The 27,048-nt window shown below is 38.8% G+C and overlaps 1 protein-coding gene across 1 annotated transcript in view; it reads left to right on the plus strand.

Annotated features, from left to right (window-relative positions):
• The first annotated feature begins 12,134 nt into the window (after nucleotides 1-12,134).
• INPP1 (inositol polyphosphate-1-phosphatase) overlaps nucleotides 12,135-27,048 on the plus strand; it is a 298,246-nt gene continuing 283,332 nt past the window's right edge. The window contains exon 1 of the mRNA XM_044083668.1: nucleotides 12,135-12,314. The gene's annotated coding sequence lies outside the window, so the exon portion shown is untranslated. The remainder of the gene's footprint in view (nucleotides 12,315-27,048) is intronic.

Consider the following 27,048-nt stretch of genomic DNA (forward strand, 5'->3'; position numbering starts at 1 on the left):
GTGTTGACAGATAAGATCAGACAGGAGTCCCTGTGGACTATGATGTTTGCGGATGACATTGTGATTTGTAGTGAGAGTAGGGAACAGGGAGAGGAGACCCTGGAAAGGTGGAGGTATGCTCTAGAGAGCAGAGAAATGAAGGTCAGCAAGACTAAGACAGAATATATGTGTGTGAATGAGAGGGAGGACAGAGGAATGGTGAGGATGCAGGGAGTAGAGTTGGGAAGACGGATGAGTTCAAATACTTGGGTTCAACAGTTCAGAGTAATGGTGAGTGTGGAAGAGAAGTGAAGAAGAGAATGCAGGCAGGATGGAGTGGGTAGAGAAGAGTGTCTGTAAAGATTTGTGACAAACAGGTACCAGTAAGAGTGAAAGGGCAGGTCTACAAGATGGTAGTGAGACCAACTATGTTATATGGGTTGGAGATGGTGGCACTGATGAAGAGAGAGGAGTCAGTGCTGGAGGTGACAAAGTTAAAGATGTTAAGATTTGCATTGGGTTTGAAGATGGACATTTTTTTTAATAATGAGTATGTTAGAGGGTCAGCTTAGGTTGGACAGTCTGGAGAGATATCTAGAGAGGCAAGATTGCATTGGTTTGGACATGTGCTGAGGAGGGGTATATTGGGAGAATGATACTAAGGATGGAGATGTCAGGTAAGAGGAAGAGAGTAATTCCTAAGATAAGGTTTATGGATATGGTAAGAGAGGACATGCAGGTAGTTGGTGTGACAGAGCAAGATGCAGAGGACAGGAAGAAATGGAAACAGATGGTCCACTGTGGCAACCCATAACCGGAGCAGCCAAAAGAAAAAGAAGAAGACATACTGTTATCTCATATCAAAATGGAATAGATGCTGTAAGTATATTTTTATGTATTTAAGTATTTTAACAATGACATTGGAAGAATTATGATGTTATTCAACATTATACCAAACAACAGTGTTTTTATTTGATAATGTTAGCATGCTATTCTGTGCGTATATATGTGTTGTCCTGTCTGTTCCCAGAATGGGTTGAAAATTTGATCTTCTGCTATGTTATGATGGTGCTTCTCATACCCATACCAAGTGCTTGGAAAAACATACCTTTGTGTATACATAACACACCTAATCATAACCCCCCACCACTTCTAGTTAGGCTTTCTGATCTATAATCATTTTTATTCCCTATTCACTCTGCCTTTAGATATAGGTACTAATAGAGATTATTTCCAAATCTCTGGTACAAACCTGGCGTACAAGGTTTTCTGAAACAAGTAAGTTGAACAAAGTACAACACAAGCACAGGTTTAAGACAGATCAGTCATATGGGCCTGATACGGCACTTATTCTTGCTATGGTTACCTTTGCTTCTAAAGTTGTGATATTAGGGTATATGTCATTCCCTCCCAAAATTCAAGTCACAGGGTAAAAAGTTCATGACAGTTAAACTTACTTCAAAAAATGCTTGGTATTTTGCTAGGATCATTGACAGCTGAGTTTTGAAAGTTCAGAATTATTTCACCATTCTTACTCTTCCTGGACTGCGTTATATGCTTATAAAAAACGTTGTTATATCCATATAAAAAACGTTGCTGTTATCTTCGATGTAAGCTGCCGTTTAAATTCATACCGTCCCTATGTCATATACATGTACAGGCATACTTGCCATGTTGCCCCACCACACGCTGTACACCTGCATGTTCTAACTTCTGGCTTTGTCTCTAGGACCTGTGTTAATTTAGCCAGTTCCCTAATGCTGTCTCACAACCCTGCATGCATGGAGTCTGCTGATTATACTCAAAAATCAGCAAAAAGGTAGGCCAGTTATGTACTTCTCTGCCAAGAGACCCAATGAACACATCTATCAAAAGTGCATAACAACTTTGGTGTGTACATTTTTAAAGCTATTACGACTGAGTCTCGCAGTGCAGCACACACGGCAGCCTCCACATAATAGTGGTTGTAGTGATTTAACAACTTTAAAAGCTGTAATATGTTTTGCACTGCCACTCATATAACCTAAAGTTTGGTAGGATGAACGGTCTATCTGCATTTGAACATATGTGTGGCAGTGCTAAGTGTGTTAAAACTTTTAAGACTGTAAAACACTTCTGTCTCCATACTTTTTATGTAGCTAGTAGTACAGCAGAACAGCTAAAACTCTGTGTACTACAAATAATTATGACCAGGTTTCGCTGTCGTTAACTCCCTTGCTCTGTGCTCTCAACATGGATACTGTGATTCACCTCTCAAGCTTTGCTTTGTTCTGCCCTGTAGGTGAATTTCTTGACCTCCGTGATGCAGACATGTAGCAAGTTAGCTGTGAATAGTGACCCAGTCACTAATCTGAATGCTACCCATATTATTGCATTGTTTGCATAAACTTTACTATTAGAAGATAAAAATAACACTATGTGTCAGTCCCTACATATAGGCATACATTTTAATTCCTGTACCATTATGCAGCTACATTGTGATATGTTTACCACTTCATATGGTTTAAAGTCCTCTACAATGGATCGCTTTTCTTTGCTAACATTACCAAAAGTGCCTTGAACCCCTAAAACTCTAAAGTCCTATTCAGACATGGAGTATTCCTCTTTGCGAAACCATGTAGGTCTTTGTCACTGTTTTACTTCTCTCTTTTGTTCCATCACATCACTGGTAACCACAAACTTATCAGTGGTTGTTACTAACAAGTTTGGGACAGGTTGGCTGGTATCTGGTGTAGGACAAAGTGGGTAAATCTTAGTCTTAGCTGTGAATGGTAGTATCACACCTCTCTGTTAGTATCACACCTCTCTGTTATACTGGTAACTTTTCATCTCCTTTAATTCTTTGACCAGGGTTCTTGGGTCTATCATGCAGTTTTCCATATTTTCTACAAACAATTCTTTATCAGATACTGCATTTTCACAGCTTCTCTTTACACCCAAAAAGCCATTCGTACTAGTCTTGTGCATGCACAGGCCACCAGAGTTTACATTACATCCTCTTCCTTCTTAATCTCCTGCAAAGCTCCTACTAAGCTCTTTTCCCACATTTAGTCTTTTACATGCCTTTCATCTTCCTACACATATTACTACATACCCCTGTTCCTTAAAGGAAAGTAACCTATGATGATGTAATGAGGTGTGGAATACATCTTGAGACGATAGGAGAGTGGGGAGGTAGATGCATTTGATAAATTCCACTTCAGGGTAGTGTGTCACATCACTGGGATTAAATTTCTTGAATGTGCGTAAAAAACAGGTCTTTTGCAACTGGCCAGCTGAATCTTACATAGCTTTCATCTAAAGTGTCAGAAGTTATGGTGCTGCAGTTAGTCTGGTGCTGGATAGTACTTTTTTTTATTTATTTATTTGACATATGTTTACTGGGATAGTCCAACTGGGCAGATTCCCATTTTCAGTGGAGGCCCAGGAAGAAAAGCTCCAATAAATACAAAACAGAACAAAAGAAAACATAATAGGGATATGTCTAGTATACAGTACAGCAATCGAAGGTACAAATAGACACGTTGTACATAAAAATAGTTAAAAATACATATTAATGGCAAATCATTTACATACAGTGGATAAATATAGTATTTGCTTAAAGTGTTGTGAGTTAGGTAGATATACCAATAAACTGTCTTTCAGCTTTTCCCGGTTATGAGTCGCCACAGCAGATCTCCGGTCCTCTTATGTCTGGCAGTGATTTTTACAGTGTCGAGTTGCCAGCCCGGCACCCAGCCTTTAGAGAAGGCAAACCCACAAGCACGCACCTACCTGAATGTCTTTTAAATTTCAGTCGATCGCAGGGAGGACATGCAGACTCCACACAGAAGGCACTCCAGCTGAGAATCGAACCGGAGAGCCTCTTGCTTTGAGGCGGCAATGCTAACCGCTGCATCACTGCAGCCGATGCAGTTAGGTAGCTATACCAATCTATTGTGTAAAAAATATACAATGTATAAGGTATTGTATAGGAGTTAAGAGAGGTGATTAGTTATTGCATGGATCCAAGGAGGAAAATTAGGATGAGAGTAGGTGGAGTAGGTAGAGAGCCCAGAGAGGGAATGTAGGACAGAGCTATGAAGAGAATTGTAGGTGAGATGAGATAGGATTGCATCAGGTAGAGATTATAAGAATCTGCTGAGGAGGTAGTAAAGGAGTAAGTGTGACAGATCACAGGAGGGATGATGATCGGCCAGGTGGTAGACAAGACTAAAGCTAAGATTTAGCTATTTGAGATTATTTTGAACTGTGAGGGATTAGCATTGGTTAGGATGTGCTGAGGTGGTGGTTGAGTTCCAAGTCCTGGAGATTCGATTTGAGTAGAGAGAATCTACAGAACTCTTACTAGCTTTTGTGACATGTAGTAGAAATTTGTCAGAAAATCTCAGGGTCTTTTATTGCACTGAGGTTGAAGTAGGTAATGGAGTGCTGGACACTTGTCAGGTTGGTATAATTGTAAGTTGGGTGTATGTTAGGAGATTGGTTAACTCTAGCCAGCTTAGTTAGTGTGATGGGATCTCTATGGAGAATTAGAGGCAAATCTGGAAATCTTATTGTAACAGTCATCTAGTTTTTCTAGGTCTGTTTTCTTCACGTTGGTGAAGATAGGTGAGGTATAAAGTAAAGTAGAGAGTAGGTAAGTCCTGGAAATAAATTGTCTTCTGGAGTCAGTGAGGTAGGGTTTGATTCTGTATAGATAACTTAATTTTATATGAACTTTTTTATGATTAGGGACAGATATTTATTGAATTTCATGTTATTTTCAATTGTGACACCAAGTAAATTTGTATGTGATACAGGGTCTATCTTGGTAATATTGGATGAATATATTAGAAGAGAGGATAGAGGTCTGAGGTCTTGTTATTTGAAAACAGCATTAGTTTAGTTTTATTGGGATTAAGAGAGTCCGAGAGCCAATATTCTACAGCTGAGAAGGAATGCTGGGTTATTTTTTGAAGTTCAGAGAGTGAGGTTGCTGCACAGATGAGTGTGGTGGGTCATCTGGGGGTACTGTATAATTGTGGTGAGGTGGGTAGCAGTATGGAGCTTATTGGTGAAGATACTAAATAGGATTGGACCTAGGATTGAACCTTGAGAAATGCCTAATGTAACAGGTAGCAGCGAGGAGTAACCACGTTACCATTTGACAGCTTTTCTTTCAGATAAGTAGTCATGGAACGATGTAATGGCAGAATGGCTTAGTTTTAGAGTTAAGAGTTCATTGAGGAGTTTTTGATGGGAGATGGTATCAAATGCTTTGGATATGTCTAGGAAGATGGAGAAGACTAATTGACCATTATTTCTGAATTGGTTAATTTTGTTTGTGAAACTTAAAAGGTCTGTAGTGGTACTATGGTTGGATCAGAAGCTATGTTGGGAATTGGTTAGAAGTTTATTGGATTGTAAGTAGTTCATGAGCTGGAAATGTATACATTTTTCTAAAATTTTTGATAGAGGAGATAATATTGCAAATGGCTTGTAATTAGACAGGTCTGTAGAGTTCCCACCTTTTTGTAATGGTATGATACAGGATATTTTCCACATTTTGGGAATATGCTGTAATATTATGTAGTGATTGATTAGAGTAGAGACTGGATAAGAGATAGTGTCAGCAGATATTTTGAGATATTCAGAAGGTAGATTATCAGTAGTGAGGGATGTGGGGTTAAGTTTGTTTAGCAGTTTTTTTTATGGTGCTGGTTTGCATGGGCTGGAAGGGGAAGGCATTGGTTGTTTCCTTGGGGCCTTTGGTAATGGTTAGTGGAACATTGCTGATATTTTTCATTATTGATGATATGGAGTTAGTAAAATAACTATTGAATTGATTAGCTGTACTGTCCATAGTATTTGTAATGGGAGGTGCTGGGGTCAAGGATTGACCAGGTTGTAGTAGTTTTATAGTACCCAGACTTTTTTGGGATTGTTTTGGTATTTTTATTGGGTTGCAATGAAATAGGATTTTTTGTTGTTCTTGACCTGTTTCTTGGCTTTATTTCTTAATTGCCAATAGTAATGTAGGGTGGCTTGGTTTTTGTTGGACTGATATTGTATCCAAGCTTTATCTTTAGTTTTAAGAAACTGCTTGGTTTCTTTTGTAAGCCAGGGAGCATAGTTTGACTTTAATAGTTCTAGGAGGTGCTTGGTTGTACAGTATTTCTAGGAATGTATTATTAAAGTACAGTATGGCAGCATCTAGGGAAAGTGATGTTAGTGGGGTCCAGTCACAGTGCTGGAGGGTCGATATACATGTTTGAGGTGAACATTTTTTTCTGTTTCGTGTTTGCCTATATGTAGTATTTTTGGAGGAGTGTAGATGTTATCTGAATATTTATTCTGCATTTATTAGTGCTTGGTAGTAGCCTGATTAAATTCTAACTGTTATTCTAAGTCTTTTGGTTTAAGCACTTGGGCTTCAGACCAGTTGTTTTACATTAAGAAGGTTTGTGGTCTGCACTGTTGTGGCAGGACAGGTAGCTTACATCCTTCTAAGTTGGGAATTGCTGATTGAAGGCTCAGTGTCTGTTATTCCAACTGTGTATTACTTCTGGCTTAAGCACTTGGGCTTCAGTCCAGTTATTTTACATTAACAAGGTTTGTGGTCTGCACTCTTGTGGGAGGAGAGGCAAGATTCTGCCATTCTGAGCCTGGCATTTCTTGTTAAAAGCTTATTGTGCCTGCTTATTTGAACTGTTTCTTTCTGAAATTGGTGCGCCTTGTTTTCTGTAGCATAGACTAGATTCAGGGCTGCTGAATCTAGCTTTGTTTGTATAACTTAAGCACTAATCCAGGCCATCTTTTTTTGGAGAAGGGTCCCCTGCACCCTAGTGGCAGGAGTGTGCAGTTAGAACTTGTCTGATTGAAGACTGCTGGAACAGGGCTCAGTTTTGAGCTTTTTTACTGGTTAATTGGGTAATTTGTTTAAATCAGTTTGCTCGTTTTCTATTGTTATATAAAAAATTGCACTTTTTCATCTGCTTTTACTGTATTTGTGTTTATTCCTACTTTATTATTTTATTTTGCTTTTGCTGCCTGTTCTTAAAAGTACTTAATTGCATTTATTCTGCTACATTTATTACTGCTTGTTAGTAGTCTGATTAAACTGTAACTGTTATTCTAAGCCTTTGGTTTAAGCACTTGGGCTTCAGACCAGTTGTTTTACATTAAGAAGGTTTGTGGTCTGCACTGTTGTGGCAGGACAGGTAGCTTACATGCTTCTAAGTTGGGAGTTGCTGAATGAAGGCTTACTGTCTGTTATTCTAAAAGTGTATTAGTTCTGGTTTAAGCACTTGGGCTTTGGGCCAGTTATTTTACATTAAGAAGGTGTGGTTTGCACTCTTGTGGGAGGAGAGGGTACATTCTGCCCTCCTGAGCTGGGAGTTTTTGGTTAAAGGCTTATTTTGCCTGCTTATTTTTCAACTGTTTCTTTCTGAAATTGGTATGCCTCATTTGCTGTGGCATAGACTAGATTCAGACCTGCTGAATCTAGCTTTGTTTGTATAACTTGAGCACTAATCCTTTTTTTGGAGAAGTTTCCCCTGCACCCTAGTGGCAGGAGTGTGCAGTTAGAACTTGTCTGACTGAAGACTGCTGGAACAGGACTCAGTTTTTTGGCTTTTTATTGGTTAATTGGTTAAGGTGTTTAAATCAGTTTGCTCATTTGCTACTGTTATATTTAAAAAAATACACTTTATTCATCGCTGCTTAGTTATGGTTAAACTATTCCCAGCGCCATAAAGTCTGCTCTTCAAATTTTCCTTTAGAACTAGCCAGTTTTTTTAGTTTTTGCACTCAAATCTGTTTCTTTGAGCTCAGCACTTGTTCAGAACTCGTAAGCACTAAATAAGCTACAAATTACTACAGCACTCAACTTTCCTCACTTGTCTAGAGGAAAACAGTTTTTAGTACTTAATAAATAAGCATGTATCCAGGCATGTCTAAGGGTCAGCTCCTGGTGATTACTCCTGTCTACCTGATTAGTCTGGGCATCTTGGGGCAATGCAGCAATTGCCTCATTTACACAGCCAACCCTTTCCTCCTACCACCCAACACTACAACCTGTGAGAGATGCACTTATATAGCCAAACTGAATGCAAAGCTTTCTTCACCCAAGACTGGACTAGACAGTCAAGAGGAGAAGGTAAACACTTGCACCATACCACACTCATCACATAGTCCCTCAAAAGCTACACCACCAAAGCACACACATAGAAACACAAAACACACACCTACATTCATGGAGGCTCTCAATAAAAATCTGCCCAAGCAACAGAGACCTCCAAAGCAGAAACGCAAGCAACCTCCACCCCCCAACACAACCCAAATGACACATAGCCTACAAACTCAGTGTGCCACTCAACCACAGCCCATAACACCTAACAATGTACTCAACACTCTAGTCATAGGTGACTCTATAATCAGGCACACTGAAGTTCCACTCACCAGGCTAAACAAGGAGAAAGTTACTGTCAGCTGCCTGTTGGGTGCCAGGATATGCCACATAATGCATGCACTCAGTTTACTCCACAACAAGTACAAATATGACTCTGTCATTGCCCATGTTGGTGTGAATGACCTGAGATATACCTCCCTGGACTACATGAAAAGAGACATGGAGGAGCTCTCTGATCTTGTAGCCCAGGCAGGTATGACCCTAACCCTGAGGAGCATCTTGCCATTACCCAGAATGATACCACACTACAAGGACAAAATGATTGACTTCAACAATTGGGTAAGCTTCTGGTGTCATTCTAAGGGGATCCAGTATCTGTCTGCCTGGGATGACATGATTGGCCGACCATGATGCTTTGCCAGAGATGGCCTGCACCTGTCGCTCTTGTGATTCTGGATACTGGCTAAGGCTCTTGCCACCCCTGTAGTGCCTTTTTTAGGCAAGGTTCAAATGACAAATTCATCACCATAACAGGTACAAGCAAGCAAAATCTGTGGATAATGCTACTCAATGCTAGAAGTCTAAACCTCAAAATGCACTCACTCGAGGCACTCCTTAAAATGGAGAACATCGATATTTGTGCAGTGACAGAGACCTGGTTCAAGGTTCCAGAGAGCATGCCTACATTACCATGCTATAATTCATACCACACCTTTCGTCCACTTAACCTGGACCGAAACACTAAAGGCGGAGGTGTGTCCATATTCATTAAGGATATCCACACCTCCAGGCTAGTTGCTCAGCACAATGCATCCAGATTATCCAAGTGCAACTAACTTTGGGCAAGACCACAATCCAAATTATAGCTTGCTACAGATCCCCCAGCATGTCTCTGGATTCCCACTCCTCATTTCTTGACACACTGGAAAATATTAGGGTACAACCCAACACCCTAATGATGGGTGATTTCAACTACCCACCATTATCTGGGAAAACTACTCATGTACTAACTCTTTTGCTCAACGTTTTCTGGAATTCATAAATCCCAATGCCTTAGAGCAGCTTATCCACACCCCCACCAGGGGCAGCAGTATCCTAGACCTGGTCATTACCAACATGGGTGACTGATGTTCCACACCAGAGGTCAATTCCTCATTGGTCAGATCTGACCACAAGCTTATCACCCTAGACATCCAACCCCCATTAGGGAAACCACCGTAAAAAATTTCTCCAAAGCCAACTTCACGCTTCTTAAGACAGAAGTGGCAAACTTCATGACAGCCATGCAGACTGACAATAAAGGTATGACTGCTGAATCCTACACAAATGCACTTTATAAGCACTTACATGAGTGCATGGATCGTGCAATCCCTGACAGAACCAAGATGCTATCCTCCAAAAAAAGGAAGCCAATCAGGTGGTCCCATGCCATAAACAAACTCTACAACAGAAGAAAGAAAGAAACTGTTGAAAAAAGAGTAAAATCCCATGACTGGAGGAACTCCCTGGCCAGCCTCAGTAAGAAGCTGAGATCCCTCATAAAATCCTCCAAAGCTAGTTACGAAAACAAAATTGCCACTGATTCTAAAGACAACTACAAAGCATTCTATATATGTCAAGAATCTCAATGACAACACTCAAATCTGCTCTGAGTTACAGCACAATGACACTAAAGATACAAAACCAACTGATATTGCCAACATCCTGGCAGATAGGTTCAGTGCTAACTTTACCCCCTTCTCATCCCCTAAAGGGCCCATCTGTATACTAGAAGAATTCAAAGTTCCTGTAATCACGGCTGCACAGATACAAAACACACTCTCCAAAGCCAAGAACACAGCATCCATGGGACCTGGGACCTGACAACATCCCAGGCTGTGTTCTACATGAACTACGGAACGAACTGGCACACCACCTAAGTACCATGTTCAGTCATAGCCTCACCTCAGGCTTTGTGCCCACTGAATGGCGCACAGCGATGGTTATCCCACTCCACAAAGGGGGAGCCACCAAAGACTCCGGGAACTACCGCCCCATTAGCCTTACGAGCCTGGTCTGCAAGGCCATGGAACATATCATCATGGAACTTATAAACAAAGACACTGGTAATCTCCAAACTCTGGACCCCACCCAGTTCAGGTTTGTAAAAGGCAGATCATGTCTCCTAAACCTGATAGACTTCTGTGAAGCAGTCACCAAAGCCATAGACGAGGGTAAGGTGGTTCACACAGCCTATCTAGATCTCACCAAGGCTTTCGACACCATTCCCCATTCTGGAATTATAGATAAACTCACTAAACTAGGTATAAATCCCTATGTCACAAGATGGGTTGCCAACTTGCTCACTGACAAAACCCACACTGTGAAAGTAGCAAACTCCAAATCCGACTTCAGACCAGTGACAAGTGGAGTACCACAGGGTTCAGTCCTGGGTCCTGTCCTGTTTAGTATCTACTTCTCTGAAGTACAGGCTAACACAGAAAGTCTTTGGCTAATGAAGTTCACAGATGACTGCAAACTAGGAGCCATAACTGAAACTCCTAACGATGTGGACATCCTACAACAGGGCCTCACTGTGACAGACGCCTGGTGTCAACGCCATGGCCTGAAGCACAATGCCAAAACTCTGTACCCATGAACTACCACATAGGTGGTAGTCTACTTAACATCGAAAGTGTGATAAGAGACCTTGGGACACAGGTGGACAGTAGTCTCTCCTTTGATAATCTGCCTAATTAAACATGTTAGTGCATGCGTGCCGACTGTGGGAGAGCCTTAAGGAGCAGATTAAAGGATTCTGGATGTTTAGAAACTGACACAGCTTGAGGCCATGAATTTTGAAGTAGGCAAAATAGCTGTGCTTCACTGAACAACTACAGATACTGGCCCCAGTTCTAAACTTAAGTGCAATTCTCATGCTTCTGCTTTAAAAGGAACAATGCAAAAGTTTAGCTGTCCGTGCTATCTCAGACCCTGTTTTGTAGTGGTAAAACCAAGGACCATAGTTACTTATTCACTGTAATAGTAAACTCAGGTTGTTGATATCCTCAGTGTTCCATGCTGGGTTCCCCAGACTCTCAGTATCTCGTTCATTACACTAACATATACTGCTTACTTATTGCAGAAATGCTGTGAAACTCTTTTTTCTAATGTGATAAAAAGCCTAAAGGGATGGGAGGTTGGCGTAATGATTAATGTGCTTTCCTTAGAAACACAAGGTGCAGGGTTTTATTCTGACAACAGGGTAATTGGCTAGGCTTAAAAAAATGGCCCATAAGGGCAGTTAGCCTAGTACTAACCTATGAAACTATAAAAGATTTAGGGTATGGAATAGGCAGAACAGGGTAACTATACAGAAAAGGCTACACTGACAAAAGCCCCAGATTTCCAGTCTGAATAAAGCATGTTGTGTTGCAGTGGAAAAGGGAAACAAAAAATATTAGATTAACCCAAATTCTCCTAACATGCAATTCAATTTTTGTTCGTGATTATTTTACAGATCTGTCCCTCTTTTAATTTGCATTTATTTACATTACTCTGCTTAGAGTTAACTAGCTGTGATTGTTTGCCATCATTTATTCTTTTGTGTGCAGGTGTTAGTGTTTATTTTATATTGATTTGCAAACTGTATAGTTTATCTGTTGTACAGTAGCATTTGTTTTAAGTAGGGAAGGGTATCATTTTGTTTCCTTCCTTTCATGAAAGGGTTAATATTTTAAATATTTTTGTAGCACATGACACAGTTTAAACCCCTCCCTCAAAACCTCCTAGAAAGAAATTAAGACAGGACTAACAGGAAATGTCGGACATGTCAGTGTGAAATAAAACATCCGATCTGGAAAGTCTTGTGTGCAGTAACAGCATGCACTAAGCTAAACTGCATTCATAAAGAAAAGAGATCACCTAAAAGGATAGTCTGAATATCACTCTGCATCCGACATAAGTAAGGGCTGTTTGGTTTTATGCTTGCAATGACTTTTCTGTGGTAGGGGCTTTAAATGTCAGAAGTAAAGATGAGGGAAGAACAATGTGTGTAGCAGAGATAAACATTTTGGATGAAATGTATAGAATCAGTAGCCTAAAATACAATGACACTGAATTTTCTGTATGCTGTCACTGAAGTGCTTAGCAGCAAATGTTAATTTGCTTTGAAATGATTGGTATGAATAATTATATAAACAGACAAGAGAATTTGCTTTTACATGTGTGTGTGTGTGAGTGTGTGTGTGTGTGTGTGTGTGTGTGTGTGTGTGTGTGTGTGTGTGTGTGTGTGTGTGTGTGTGTGTGTGTGTGTGTCTAGATGGTGAGGACAATAAAGGAAAAGAAGTGAGAAAGGGTGTATTGATAATTTGTTTTAAGATATTCCTGAATATGTTCATAGATGTAGGTGTAATATAGGACTGTGTTTTGTCTGACTAGCTGAGCTGGAACCTAAGAGAATAAAAGGCTTTTGTTAAACCTTAGTTTATTTTAAGGTCTGATAAATGTAAAGAGTTAATAATAAGCATTTGTTAAAGTAGATTATTTAGTTGTAAACTTCCTGTTAGTGATAAACAAATAAAAGCTATAATCTTTCATGTCACATATCAACCTATTTGTCCACTCAAAATAATTACCTGTGCATATTTCACATTAGGCTTGTTGCAGAGATAAGCCATAGGCACCACATGTCTAAGATGATACATAAGATGCCTTTTTGTGTGTTCTAACTGAGAAAGTCCCACTCAAGTATTCTGCTTTGCAAGGCCTGCCTTTAAATCAAGTATTAGGTCAGTATTTACAAATGAAAGACTTCTTGAGTCTGTGATCTGGCTTCAACTTGATTTTTTAGCTAGTAAAATGGATCATAAACACAAAATTCCTTTTTCAGCTAACTCTTTAAAAAGGGTGCTTTGAAGAAGAAAAAATAGGGTACTTATGTATTATCGCAACCACGGTTTCTCACCAGTCCGTTATTAGTATTATCAACTCTTTCCATGCTGCACAGTGTACGCAGCCTAATGAGGAATAATCATAAAAACAAAAACCCTCATAGCATAAAAAGTTGTATATATTAAATATTCCAGATTTACACAGCTATAGCCAACCTGAAGTAGATTCTCATTGGCAAATGTATTATATTGTACTGTGCTGCATAGAGTTATAGCTCATTAATTTGGTGCCCAGGTCGATATTTTGTGACAAGTTCCTCACCCCAGACCAATGCCAGCCACAGCAGAGTCCCAATCTAACCATTCCTTCGGTACTCTCTGCCCAATACCAGCCTCTGATAAACTGAACTGATAAATAATAATAAATAAACTGATAAATCCTTTGTGAAATACTGAAATACTGAGTTGCCATGTATTGCTACAGATCCGTTTCTGAGGAACGTGTGTACAGCTTTTACAGTTTATAATAACTGCACTTACGTAAAAAATAAAACCCTGGCGAGAAAGCGTGGTTGTGATCTCATTTAAATAAATATTGTACCAGTGAGAATATATCACAGACAGTCCCACTTAAGCACTGTTAAATCAACTGCAAAACAACAATGACTCCTTTCTCAATAATACAAATAACATGCTGGGGAAAATGCGTGGTTGCGAAAACACAAATAACAGGCTGGCGAGATAGCGTGGTTGCAATAATACATAAGTACCAAAAATAGATATATTGTGAGGCTTAAGATAAAATACTGAAAACTGAGAAAGTTAAACGCCTATAAATACATTTTAAGGGTTAGATACATAATCAGGGCCAGTCTTTGCAATTGGACCTTTTTGGTGAGGGCTCGTGGTTGATCCATTTACCACCCCACTCCTCCTTCCACCTGCAGGCTTCTTGGATTTAAGACTATTTTAGACTAGGGATCATGACTATATGCCATTATTGTGTATTAAAAATAAAACAATATGTTTACTTATTTCCTTATAGTTTGTCATAAGATACGTTAAAACAGATATATAATGTTGGACTCCTGGATTATTCCCAGATCAGATCTCCTGTAGATTTTCTCTGAGTCTGCTTAACTCACTCAGGCACACTATAAGAGGCCTGTGTGACAGGGTGATGGGCCACTTAGGGGCTATGTCTTCTTAGTGCTTCATCAGGTGGGTGCACCCTAGCTTCCCAGTAAATATGTTTCCAAATACCTGAGGTGTCATCTACACCTATTTTAACCTATCTAGGAGATAACTAGATACTTTCCCTTGTCTCTTCCATACATACACTTTATTTACTGTTTTTTTTCCCTTTTTTATCTCCCTCTACTCCTTTCCTTTCCTTTCTTCCTCTAATTTGACTCACACCTTACTCTCCTTCACATCTCATGATAAAAGATTGTACATATTGCAAATGCGTTGTTCTTTATGTATTATTTTCTCTATACAAACATAATACTATATGACGTGAAGACAGTCTACAGCTATCCTTCTTACCTGTTTTATTCAGTTAAATGTTGCATCACATCTATTTATAATTATGTTCACTGATGCTGCCTATTATCCTGATTCATACGTCTCTGCTTGCTTGCTGTTTATTTACCACTATTACCGTGATATCGATTAACGTCTGTTGCTTCTTTAGTTTTATTTCTGGCACACTAAGAGCCTGAAAATGGTCTAGGTGAATCAGTGAGGTACCTTGGTTAATGAACTTAAAATAAAAAAATATATAGATTGGTAAGTTAAGTACCCTACACAATCTAGCGTATCGGTGAGCTACTGTACATAACATTAGCAAATCACGCTACTAGGAAGCAAGCTCATTTTGAAACATGAAACCTGGTAAAATATTCTGTCTCATCACAGTCCCCAGTTCTCTCCTACCACTTCCAATGTCCTTTGATGCCAGGATGCATGGGACAAATGATTCAGTGGGGCTGTACCTAATGGTTGTAGGAAGATTTGAGGCCCAAAAAGATAATCAAAAATTTCTAACCTCCATCATACATTCTGTGGCAATGTGAGGTATTGCCAGCTATGCCAGGAGAAGTAAGACAGTAGATGTGTAACATATGCCAGGAGAGCTAGCTGGAATTTTGTAAAGAATTACATGCCATTTGTATATCAAACTGATTTGTACAGATGCTTGTGTTGAAAATGTATTTGTAATGTTGCTTGTGTTGAAAATGTATAAACAGTGGGTCCTGACTGTATTGTAACCAAATTAAATGTATATATTTTAACAGAGGATACTGGTAGAGAAGAGGTTAATCACAGTCCAACTGCAGCTAACTTTGAAAAATGTTCAGAAATTAAATTACTAGGCCTAGGCCATAAAGATTGTATCTTACAGTTCTCAATGCAGCCAGAGACAAAGAGTCTGTGCTAGTAAATTTTCTGCATTGTCTTTGGAGGTGAACTAATTGCTACTCTGGAAGGACGGAGGTTTGAAATTGTTTTTTGACTTCTAGGAGCTACAGCAGGTTTTAGCAAGGCTGTGTGTGTGTGTGTGTGTGTGTGTGTGTGTGTGTGTGTGTGTGTGTGTGTTTGTGTGTGTGTGTGTGTATTATTGACACATATGTGCTAAATCTTGACAGCTTATAGCCAAGAGGGGGTAGCATGGGAACCGTAAGTCAGATGACCAGATGTATGTGATGTCATTCTGTAATCCATCACTAAAAATGATATTTTCATACTAGGAGAGTCTGAAGTCTCAGGGCAGTCTGTTTTTGTAACCTGACAAGGAAGGGTCCTTCACCTACTTCATCTTGCCTTGCTCCAGTAAATAACCTAGGAATAATAAATCTTTAGATCAGTCAGGAAAATATAGTGAGATTAGTTAACTATTGTTTTTCTGTAACTGTGTGAACCTGTCCATCTGTGTTATTTTTAATATTTCCTGTAATTGAAACTCTGGTGTTTACTGTAAATAGATATTTAATATTTTCTTGTTCTTTTATTATTAAATATATTTAGACTTTCATTGTGGCTGGTCCTTTAGATAATAGTTTAACCTTTGTGAGTGTTTATATTTATTTGGTGGCACTGTGGCCACTCCTGAAAGCCTTGCTGTTTGGTCAACATTACCATTTGTATTAATATTAATTTCACTCAGTATAATTGGGTAACCTTGCAAGAGCCTTAGTGTAGCTGGCTTTGGAGTGTCTGGTGGCAGTGTAACTACCTTATAGTCTGGGCAGAAGGGGGCATAGCTAGTAAATCTGTGCCAGCATTTCCCAGGTGTGTGTGTGAAAATCAAATCTCAAAGATTGTGTGTGTGTCAGCTGCTTGGAGCAGGGGCACAAAGCACTGGTTTCACAGAGAGAGAGTGGTGGAGAACTTGGCTTGGACACTCAGCTGAGGTTTCAACTCTGTAGCTATACCAGTGGGGAGTCTAACTGGGCACCCGGAGGGAGACAGATAGAACAATTCAGACCCTAGACTGAGTGTGTTCCCTGTGTGCTCTTTAGGGGAACTGTGCTTGATGCAGAGAGCTGCATCTGGTAATACTGGGTGTAATCATTTTTGTTCCAAGGGTATGTCCCTGTCCAGTGCCAGTGATAACGATTCAGGCTCCTTGATTACTGGCCCAGAGTGGGGACATCACACATTCTCATCTCCTGTTGGTCCTTTCTTCCTTCATGGACATCCAGTCATTTGCTGCACTTGCTGTGAATGGTGTGAGATCCGTATCCAGTTAATTTTCATGCCTTGTTACAGTCAACGTGTTTCCAAAAAACACATAAAGCTGTTAAACTTCCTTGAAATGCTCAGTAGTCATAGCAGTAATAATCTCAGGCATCTCACACTGCCTTACTTAGAACTATTTCTGAAAGTTTATTTTTCATTTATTTGCTAAACTGGTTAAGTGGACTAATGCATGCATATTTTTTCTGACATTTCACAGGTCACAAGGGCAACAATAAGGACTGCATGCAGGTATCATTTACAGTGGTCACTAAGCAACATGTTTTTGGCATGTGGAAGGAAATTAGCATGTCTTAAGAAAACCCACATGGATGAAGAGAGATCATAAAACTCCACAGTTTGTTTCACTTTTGATAATATACTCCCCAAACTCCTGTCCAATTTAGTCCAACCATTTCCTAATGTTGTTACTGTCAGCCCCCTATTTTGTGTATGACTCTGAAACTACAATACAACTTGTCTACATTTACGAGTCAACCTGTTTCTGTTGCCATTTTTCCACTTTCAGAAATAAATAATTTTTAAGTCCACATCTGCCTTCCAGCACTCAACCACACACACACACACACACACACACACACACACACACACACACACACACACACACACCTCTTGCTTTACTTCTCTGATTTTATTCTGCTCCTGTCTGTAACTGCTCTGGTATACTGTTGAAATGGTAACATTCGATTGAAATCATAGTAATCAGATGTTTCCTCACATCACTGTATCTATTATTATTACTATTATTATTATTAAACTTACTATGTTTGTGTTCATGCTGTCTCACACTCACTGTTTTACAGTTATTTCTTATAACTATATTCATTATCAACCAGCCGTAAACCCCATATCAGCAACAGGAGCAGATGGAAACAGTACTTCTCTATTAGTCTTCAAATTAAACTTGGTCATATTATCTTACGAGACAGTAACTGGAGCAGTAGACAAAAACTAGATGGCTAATCCAAACAGTTTTGGGTTAAAAAACGTGTTGAACACTCGGCAGCAACAACAACTGACTACTATGGGAGCATGAGCAACTAACACTGTGAATTGTACAATAGATCTTGTTACTAATAATGCTAGTTAGTCACTAGTGCAATGCATGATGAGAAATGTTCTCTTCACTAAGGAGACTTATTACTACTACCAAAGGAGCAAGACTAGGAAAACAAATTGCATTTTGCTGTAGTATCTCTTAGGCAAATCTCTGACTCATGTAATGCACAAGGACCCTGTATAGCTTAGTGTGTAGCCCCCTGAGGAAGCAGGGCCCTACTGGGCCAAATAGGTCTAAATGGCCTAAGACTAACATTGCCCATTATAGTGGTAATTTTCAGTATTTACAAGACTTTAGGATTCAGAATTTAATATTTCTTATGATACTACATTATTAAATAAAGTACTGAGAGTTTTCAGGTACGTCTGTGAAGATAACTGTGCGGGATAGTCTTTCGGGTTAGAAGCAACAAAATTATTTGGATTTAAAGCATTTTTGGTGGATGCAAAAGCATGTATTTATTAAATTAATAAAAAAAATTCAATTACAGTACAAGTCATTCTCCTCTGTGGCATCAGCATCGAACCCCCATTTTCTCCCATTTTTGTACATGGGGTTGAGGTGTCACACCAACAGTGACCATTATCTAGAGCCAATGTTCACACCACCAGGTCTGTGGTGAATAGGGATAAAGCCTGTATATAACCCAGATGACCTGAGTTTGATTAGTGCCCAGAGACTGGAGGAGCTGGCCTGAAGAGAAGTTCAATGACCAGGTGCTAAAGCCTGCTTACCTCTCCCATGGGAGGTGGGAAGGAGGGCAAAATCCTGTTGGCGAGTCTTACTTTTGCATGATTCTGATTGAGGCTGGGAATTCAGGTGCTCAGCATCTGCCAAGAAGCTGCATGGAAGGGGATCAAATGGAGTACACATCACCATGGAGGCAGGACGTCCCGTGGCATTACTCTGTTGTGCATCCATACACAATGTGCTTGTGCCAGCGTATCCAGTTAGGAACAACTATCACCACAACACTCCTTATTCAGCTGACTACAGTATGGCAGTCCTTTTCCTAGCCACAACAGTTGCTGGGCACTACTGCCTGTACAGCTGAGCAACTCATTCCATCTGGCATCTGGAAAGACAGGACCCACCCAAAGATTTGGTTACACTAGGATGTGCCCCAGTAGTTATGGCCATGGAGTTTGAATGGAGTGATTACATAAAGAGGAGGATTTGAAATTTGTGATAGCTTTCATATTCAACTTAGGGCAGAAAAGGTAAATATAGGGGGTTGTAGAGATAGGCAACAGAAAAAAATATATTTTCTATCTATCATCAAGATAGCTGTCTACCTATGGGTATATTGTATTGGTTGACTACAAGTTTGTGAAAACTGAGAATGGTAAAACAATAGTTGTCCTGTATATTTTGTTGTGGAGGGACATTTTGTAATTAACTCTTGGTGAAGTTCTGCTTGTGTGCAGAAGGTGTCAAGTTGAGCCATGACATGAAAGATTCTAAGTGAAGTATTATTAGCATTCATTTGGTAGTGGCTTTGTCAGCATTTACTTAATTTTATTAAATGCTGGTCATGTCAGTAATATGTGAATAAATGCTTACTGTGTGGTATTATTTGAGTATTGTATGAGTGAATGCAGTTGCTGTTTTGAGAGGTCTGCATATACAGTAAGTATGTATGGGAATTTGTGTGCTTATAGGATGCTGTTCTTTTGAATGATCACATTACAGTGGAGAGTGAGAACATGCACATTCCCTGATGGATGATCTAGGAGTTGTTTTCTATATAAAGAAGCAAGGGTATTGAGGATTACAGCCCCCTCAGGGGAGGTGCAGGGGGGATTGTCCCTTGCAAAAAAATGTAGTCTTTTGTTTTACTTAAGTGTTAGGCAGGAGTTTTGTAATGGGTTTGCTGATTAGGGATTTGGTGTCTTTTACTTTCAGTAGTGGCCTAATGGTGAAGGTGTTTGCCTTACAAACACAAAGTGCAGGGTTTGAGTCTCACAAGGGATAATTGGCTAGGCTTAAAATGGCTCGCAAGGGCAGTTAGCCTAGTACGAGTCTATGAGTAAAAAGTATGTTCATACTATTTTATTTATTATCATGGTGATCGCTTTTTTTTTTGTTGTGCCAAACACAGATAATGATATGTGTGTGTGCATGTGAGTGTTTGTGTGTGTGAGCTTGTGTTTTTATATGCATTTCTATAGGTAACCATTTGAAAAATCAGGACCTACATGAGTGAGCCCTGTAACACGGAGACTGGCTGAAAAAAGGGCTTACATATGCCAAGTCTGGCATGGCCATTGGAGAAAATGTATGGCGATCTTGGAGTTGGTATATATAGATTTAGGGTGTGGGGAGACAAATGGGGGGGGGGTGCAGGGGGCTTGCCTACCTGCAAAAAAAAGAAGTTTAATGGAGAAGAGCAATGCTTGAGGTTCTCTCTTCTTCTGTAGTTTCAGTCTTGTTTTTTTCAGCTTGTCAGCACTTGGCACTTTGAGTGCTGACATTTCAATAGGGAGCCGTATCTATATCTATATCTATATCTATATTCGTATCCATATCTAAATATATATGTATATATATATATATATATATATATATATATATATATATATAGACAACATAACCTAGTATCAAGGAAATGTAGTTTTCCAGCCTTAAGGGTACTACATACTTTCTTTAAGAAAAAACAGCTCAACAAAAAGGGAAAACTAGTTGAGCAAGAATGACTGCTGTTGATCTTCCCATACAAATTACTAAAACAGGCAGTTGTCACAACTTCTTATGTAAGATCTGTGTCAAACATCACTTTGCATTTTTATTAAAAATAAGAAAACAGTATTCAAGCTGGAATTGCTTGTTTAAACCACAGTTTATTATGGTAAAACAAGAGATGAGCGTTCTTGCCCTCATCAGCTACAGACATGTAAAACCATCGTACCTGTCAACTTTCCAGATTTTTGCAGAATATCCAGATTTTTGCCTCATATTTTCAGTCTGTTCCCCAAAAAACCTGTCTTTTTTGGCAAATTTTTGTGGTGATCTGAGGATTGGAGTCACTAAATAAGAAAATACAGTAGAGTTTCAGACTTCATATCCTTCAGGAAAAATGCATGCTAAGACAAATCCTGTTATTCTAGCAACTGTTTAAGTTTATAAGAGCAACATTTAAAATCTGTCCCTGTTTTGGGCCTTTGTCTTCCCATTATGTCAGGCTTTGTCCAGATTTCTTGCTTTAAGAGGTTGAGGCATTCATCCATCCACAACCCCTTTTTCCCATTTTTGGGGTGTCACTTTGACAGTGACAGTCATCTACAGCCAACATTTACACCCCCGGACGGCTAGTCCTGCTATAGTTGTTCTCCCATACTACACAAACATATGCACACTCACGCCTGAGGTCAATTTAGAGTGTCTAATCCACCTCTTGTATGTGCTTAGAATGTGGGAGGACACTGGAGCACCCAGAGAAAACCCATTCGAACATAGGAAGGGCATGCAGGCTTTGCACAGAAGGCACCCCAGACAATACTTATCCATTTTACAGTATGCATCAGATAAACAGCATACAAATAAAGAATCACAAACATGAATTCCATTTTAGAAATTAATGTTTACTAGGTTAGCAGCTTCCTCAAATGTTCTGTCATTATAATGTTGCTTCTGAATTGCATCAACCTAGCATACTTTGATCTGTTTTTAAATAGTCAAAATGCCTACAGTAAGACCCCAGAGTTGGAGAGTCCTGTAACTCCTGTTGTAGGTAAAAAAGTAACCACATATGGTACAGGTGGGATCAAAGATATTGCTTACAAATATTCAGCTTGATGGTACAAGATTGCTTACAGCTCTAGTGACAGTATATGAATGAGCTGCCAAGAAGAACCTAAATTCATACTTTACCTTGCTCTTGAAGATTACATGTAGTATGAACAACTAAGAATTGTCACACATGCTACGTCTACTTCCCAGTACGACAGACATCTGAAAGAAAGCAAAAGATGTAAATAGCACTTGTGTTGCCACGTGGGCTTTAAAAGCCCTCAACTTTCACTTACTTCACTGCTAAATATGTTTCTCTGACACATTCTACAAAGAATGTGATTGAGTCCCTATACCAAAGGAACAATCTACAAAGGAATGTGATCAAGTCCCTATACGAAAGGAATGTGACGCATAGTTGTTATTATCCTTCCCATCCTGTACCAGTACGTTTTTTAAAAATGACTTCAATTTAGAATCTTTTGAGGGACCCAAACCCATGATGTAAGACATCTTTTCCAATTTTCATTTTTTACCTAACCAGGAATTTGGGAATTTACTAATAACTACTCCCAAATATGTAAAAAAATCAAATAAATCCATAAAGTTCGTATTTTGCCATAACTAGACCATGCCAAGACTGTAGTGGAATGGGTTATAACAAATTCCCTTAAAACAAAATTATGTGTTACAATCCCACTGGCAAAGACTCCAATTTTCTACAACTGAATATTGGCATGTCAAACCTCTCCCAAATCATATTGAAGCAAAATATATTTATCTATCCTATGGTGCAAACTTGTGCTTGACTTGTTTCCTGCTGTACTGATAGGTTAACAAGACCAGATGTAGTGTAGTAACACTCATGTAATGCTTAGTACTTAGTAATTGCTTTTATGCTACAGTTTCTGTTCCTGTAGTAGTAAACTTCAGTGGAACCTACTTGCAGAGAGGGACAATATTAGACTAAATGTCATTCACTCCTGCCTTCTTTGGAAGTTCATATAGTTATATCCACTGATCACCGTAAACAAACAGATATTCAGTATATATGTGTGTGTGTGTGTGTGTATATATATATATCTATATATATATATATATATATATATATATATATATATATATATATATATATATATATCAGCACTGAAATAAATAGGACATGCTGGAGGGACAGATTCATAACCCAGAGGCTCCCTTCACTCTGGAATAAAATCCCAGTCCAGGTTAGGCAGAGTCCCTCATTGACTCTCTTCAAGAGGAATCTTGATGAGTGGATGGGAGATCGTAGGTTTACCCCGGGTATGACTTCTGTGTCACTGTTAGACAGAGGCACAGTATACTAACCTCAAAAAGGGCATAGCAAAATTAATTTAAAATGGGTGGCGAAAGCCAAACACATTCTGGCTAGGCTTATAAATGCCCTAGGGCAGATAGCCTAGTATGAACCTATGAACCTATATATATATATATATATATGTATATATATATATATATATATATATATATATATGTATATGTATATGTGTATATATATATATATATATATATATATATGTATATATATATATATATATATATATATATATATATATATATATATATAGATATATATATATATATGTATATATATATATATATATATGTATATAGATATAGATATATATATATATATATATATATATATGTGTGTGTGTGTGTGTATGTGTATATATTTATATGTGTATATATATATATATATATATAAAAGCATTCTTACTAGTATCACACTGCAGGCCTTGAAAATGAAATATACATGGAGAGAGGTTGTTGGGCTGAGCCCCTACCATCTGTTTACCAACTTAAACAATATCTCGAGTGATTCAGCCCCCAAGTGCAACTCTGAACATCTGTAATCTTTAAAATTCCCTTACCTTGCATCTAAAAGACTATGTCTGCAACAGTTCCCCTTCACTAAGAAGTACTTCCCTCCTGTCTTCAAACGTACCCATCTGTCATGCTTCCAAAGGTATTAACTGTTGACTTCTTAAACTATAATGAAAGATGTATACCAAATTCCAGGGAATTCCCATGTCAGAGCAATGTAGTAATAACAGAAAGTGTCTGCCTGCTTAGTGAATAGCCTGCTCCTTTTTATAGTTACACCTCCATTCGCTTAAATGGAATTAGTAAAAGCTTCATTCTTTAAATTTATTTAACTTCTCTGGTTCGATAACTTGCAGAAGAAACCACCACAAATACTTAAAACAGAAATGCTGTTAACTGCTTATTACATGCCAGGTTTCCAGCTTGTTTAAACTGGCGCCACTAATGTAACACAACAATGTTAACATCTAAATGAACATTCACAAAAATAACTGGTCTTTTTAAATGAGCTTAGAATTAAAGTCCATTAAGTGTAAGGCTAAGGCAAACTTCCATTCAACTAGTTGATAATACTGTCCTTTCTTTCTGCAATACAATGGGAAAAGGCCCAATAGCTGAGATAAATATGTATTCCCTTTGTGAGAAGCCTCCCACTGTTTATTTCCCTGCATCCTTCTTTCTTTCTGACCCATTGGGTGTCTGAGATAGGCTGCCTATGTATGACCTCTTCTGGAGTGTAGCTGACTCTTCAACCAAGCAGGGATACTTCTAAGTGTTGTAGATAGTTTAAAGCTCCTATTCACTGGTTAGAACTGTCTTCTCTTTATAGTCAACTGGTCGCATAGCATGTAACGTAGTCATATCTTAATAATGTCATCAGGAGACTACAACTTGGTTAATATTCTCCCCTTCATAGCCACTGTCTCGAGTCTAACCAGCACTGTCCCAGGCATTTTAGTCTGAGATGCTTTTTAAGAAAGATTTGATGAGTCCTTTTAAGGTGAATTTCATCTTTAGACATACTCATCCACTCATCCAGCATATCATTAATGTATGCCTACCAGTGTGCCTTTCATCTCTATTCGGGATGCTTGTAACGTGTAAATTCTTTTAGTAGCCTCTGTCTTCCATATCTCTTATTTTAATTTTTAATTAATATGTTCTATATCTGCACAATACAAAGACCAGTACTTTCTCAAGCCAGTAGTGTTGGAAAGTGGTAAATTGCCTTACTGGCCGTGACAAAAATCAGAACATACTCCACATTCCTACAGCCTTTGCCTTTGTTCTCAGAATTCACTAATTCCAACCCCGACTCTCAGTTCTGCTGATGACACTATACCACCACCACTGGAACCCTACCTGTCTCCATTCTACCTCCAAAAATCTCAAAGAAGGAAACCAGTACTCAGTTACAAAGAGTCTTCAGTAATGGTCTGCCAGCTCTGATTTAATCCTCCCTTGGTTCATCAAAAAATATTAAGACCACTTTTGTTTACGTTTTGCGTAGGTTATGGTTAGTTTGAGCCAAGGTTGCTTTAAAACTATGTTCCAAAAAAAATAACAGGCAAACTAGAGTCACATGGCACATACTAGCTGTTGCACAAAAAGAAGCAAAGAGAATAATTAAGGTGTATGTTCCTAAAGTTGGATTGTTGGAATATAACTGGTTCACAGGACAGGTTAAAAATGTAGAGTGTGCTACAGCTTATAAGGCAAAGTGGCATACCCATAATTGTGTTTCAAGAAATGCATCTCTTCCAAGAAGAACATAATTTAGTTAAGAAAGGCTTCATAGAGGGTTATAGTGTACCAGCCTTAGAATGATTAAAGATGGGTTTGGCTGCATTACTTAAATCAGGGACACCCTTTCAAGTGAAAGAAGGCAAAAAAGATGCACAAGGGTGATTTATCTTACTTAGGGGTAGGTGGGAAGGCAAGTAATTAACTTTGGAAAATGTTTATATTCCTCCTAGCATGAAAACTGAAGAAATAAAACTTGTGATGTTGGAGGTTGTTGGTTTTGCACAAGGTTTGATATTACAAGTGTGTGTGTGTGTGTGGGGGTTGACATCTGATAACATCAGTGGCAGATGTTAATAAGGGACCGAGTGTGTAAGGAAGGGAGAATGCTGCAGAATTTGATGAGGCTATTTGGATGGATGGACTTTGAAGAAGTAATTTTTGATCTCTGTAACCCAACATTCAGGCAGATTTGGCGTGGTCACAGTTGGATAGATGGTACATAGTAAAAGAATATGAGGAAGCCATAGGGAATGGGGAAATTTATCCAATCTTACTTTTGGACCATGTCATGGTTTGTGTTAACCTACAACTTCCGACAGTTCAAGAAAGGCATTGGAGAATATATAATAGTTGGTTATAACAACAGAAAGAAAAGAAGTATTCCTGCATATCATAGAAACCACTTGGAGGCAAGTATTTACAGGAGGAAGGACTAACTGTAAAGTGTAGGATAGCTGTAAGGTGCGAGTTAAGGAGGAACTGCAGCACAGAGATAAAAAAAATCTGGCAAAAGGGGAAAAGACTGAAGATATTGAGATTTGAAAAGATAAAAGACTTACAAGGAGAGGGGAAAAACATACTGGCACAGGACAGGGAAGAATTGGTTTCCCTAGAAAAGCAATGGGGGGGTGGGTTAGCGGCACTATTACTTTAGGAAGGCAGCTTTAAAAAAGATATTTTTTGAGAATACCTTGAGACAACAAAGGATCACATATAACCACTTTAGACAACATGTGGAAAAAGGGATATATAAACTGAGAACTGTAAGAACAGATAAACTGACATAGGATATAGGAGAAATAGAGAATACTTATTAGACAACCATAAGCCATTGTGCATAGGTAAAAAACGGGACAAGGTAGATGTGGGAAATATGGATAGATTTTTGTGAAGACCGGAGTATGTCATTCTTACTACACAAAGAGCAACAGACGTTATGAAGACCTATTACATGGGAAGAGGAGGGTCAGTTGGCAAGACGTGAATGGCCTCCCTGTAGAGTTATGGAAAGAACTGAAACAAAGACTAGTTCATTATTGGTTAAATTTGTTTAATGGGGTATTGGAAAAAAGAGAAATACATAGCTGTTGGCAGAAAGCAGTTATAACAGTACATCTGAAAGAGGGTAAAGATCCATCTAAGCTTGGATCATATAGACCAATATCAGGTTTGGATCATGGTTATAACAGGCTTGTGGCTATTTTGGCAGAAAAGACTGGCAACTATCCTTCCAACAATAATAGATTATGATCAATGTGTGTTCATAAAAGGATGGCACGTTTGACAGTATCATAAAACAATTATGATATACAAAGAAGCAAGGGAAACAGGAAAGGAACTGGTGCTAGTGAGATTAGATGCAG

Source organism: Protopterus annectens, chromosome 9.part0 (assembly GCF_019279795.1).
Source record: "Protopterus annectens isolate FY-2018-M chromosome 9.part0, PAN1.0, whole genome shotgun sequence".
NCBI classification, from domain to species: Eukaryota; Metazoa; Chordata; order Ceratodontiformes; family Protopteridae; genus Protopterus; species Protopterus annectens.